Genomic DNA, 2,062 nt, shown 5'->3' with positions numbered 1-2,062 from the left:
TAACTTCAGGATTTATTGTTTGATGCTAAGAGCATTACTGATTTTTCTTTTCTAAATTTCCACATGGGGACTGCCTGGTTCCTGGTCAGAGGATTATAAGAGACTAGGGAGTGGAGGAGACAGATTTCCAATATATAATAACTTGTATATATACATGATTATAGACTCACATGGTGCTTTAAATAATCCACTCTGTCGATGACTCATTCCATTAGCTCTGAAATAGAAGGCATGTCTGACTTTAGTAGATGGCTTTGTGTTTACCCCTCAACATAAACGCGTTCGGCCTTTAAAGTTAACTGTGTGTCAATTTCCATCCTTTTCCCTATTCCCATGTTTTTCTTTAGGATCTAGCAGCCTACTCGGCACCCGCGTAGCTGCAGAGAGGGGACGCGAACACGGCACAGGTCCCGGGGAGGGTTTTGTTTAATGACCTGGGAACAGGAGAGTACCCGGGGCGCTCTGGAGCGCAGAGCCCACTCGGTGCGCGGGATGCGGGGTCCCGCTCGGTGCGCGGGATGCTCGGGATGCGCAGGGCCCGCTCGGTGCGCGGGATGCTCGGGATGCTCGGGATGCGGGGGCCCGCTCGGTGCGCGGGATGCTCGGGATGCGCAGGGCCCGCTCGGTGCACGGGATGCTCGGGATGCGCAGGGCCCGCTCGGTGCACGGGATGCTCGGCACTGCTGGAGCACTCCCGGCGCAGCCCAGCCCGGCCCGGCCGCTGGGGACTCGCCGCCTCTCCGCGGCCCCAGTCCCGCCCCGCTCTGCTCTGCCCCGCCCCATTCCATCCCCAGTCCCATTCCATCCCCATTCCCATCTCCATTCCCTTCTCGGCCCGCTGCGCCCGCGCTTTCCCTCCACGGCTTCTCCCGGAGCGGTTCCCGCACCTCCTCTCGCCCTTACTTACTTTTAACAAATCACTACAAGCCCGAGGAGCAATCAATAGCTCTGAACGATCGCGTTTGACCTCCTTAAGGAGAGGAAAGAGCAATAACGCCAGCGCCGGCTCCCCTTTTTTTCCTCCCCACGTCCCACCGGCTGGGGCACCCGGGGCTGCGGTGAAGAGCCTGGAGCCGCGCTCCGGCCCAGCTCGCCCCGCATTTCCCGAAGGATCCCGGTGTGGCGGGGCTACGGCGGCTCCTTTCCTCCCTCCCCCCCTGTCTGGCAGTCTGGGGCTGTCCCGGCGGCGCTGCCCATCGGCGGGGATCCCACCGCCCGCACGGGCAGCGCGGGGCCGCGCCGGGCTCCGGCTCCGCCTGGCCTCAATCCCCCCCAGGCCTGCACCCCCGCCCCGGGCCCCAGCGACACCCCAAGGCGGGGCTCAGCCCCTCCGCCTGGGCAGCGGGGGAGCTCCTGCCGTGCCACGCACTGCTCACCTTCCCTCCCCTCACCCGGCCCGGGTGCCGAGCTCCTGCCGCCTGCGGAGGGTGCAGAGCGGGTCTCTTCCCCGGCGCTGCCGCACTCGCCCCGCACCGTTCCTCACCCTCCTCATCACCCATTTCCAGCCGCACCTCGCCGCTCTGGGCCCTATTTAGGACTCAGCTCTCTTGACTGCACCGAGCCGGCGGCAGCGCCCGTGCCAAGCGAGTGGAAAAACACCCACGGTCGGGCCGTATTGAGGTGTCCCCTGCTCCTGCCAGGCTTGGTCCCCTCCCCGGCGATAGGAGCAGGTCTTTCTGCCTTGAGGAAGTTTCCAGCCGTGGGCTAGAAGCACACACAGCCCTGGCACGCTCATCTTAGTAGGGCTGCACTGAGAGATGTCTCCTTTTCTGCGGAGAGAGCCCTTCCTTTTATTTTTTTTTCCCTACGTCGGAGCAAATGTTTAAAAATTATCTAAAAATTGCAACTTAGAAAAATACCACAGTACCAGGTGTCCCCAATTTATGTCGCACGCCGGCTGCCTGTCCTGTCTTTCCATGCCTGTCCACACGCCCCTCATGGCACACACCTGCCCTCCCAGTTGCCTCGAGCTCCCTTCCCCCCTCACCCCGTTGCTCACTGCTCTGCCGGTGCCAAAAATCTCCTGGGTATGGAATGGCGGAGCTGCCCGGGACTCGCTCTC

The 2,062-nt window shown here is 61.8% G+C and overlaps 1 long non-coding RNA gene across 6 annotated transcripts in view; it reads right to left on the bottom strand.

Moving 5' to 3' along the window:
* The window catches only part of LOC119705619, an 83,883-nt gene extending 82,094 nt beyond the window's left edge, over positions 1-1,789 (bottom strand). For all 6 annotated transcript variants that reach the window (XR_005258275.1, XR_005258272.1, XR_005258273.1 and 3 more), the window contains exons 1-2: positions 1,377-1,789; positions 171-217 (exon numbers count right to left, since the gene is read on the bottom strand). This is a non-coding gene — a long non-coding RNA (uncharacterized LOC119705619). The remainder of the gene's footprint in view (positions 1-170; positions 218-1,376) is intronic.
* Between the last annotated feature and the right edge of the window lie 273 nt (positions 1,790-2,062).

This window comes from Motacilla alba, chromosome 11, assembly GCF_015832195.1.
Source record: "Motacilla alba alba isolate MOTALB_02 chromosome 11, Motacilla_alba_V1.0_pri, whole genome shotgun sequence".
NCBI lineage: Eukaryota > Metazoa > Chordata > Aves > Passeriformes > Motacillidae > Motacilla > Motacilla alba.
Note: the sequence above shows the minus strand (reverse complement) of the source record. Positions and strands in the feature narration are given on the sequence as shown.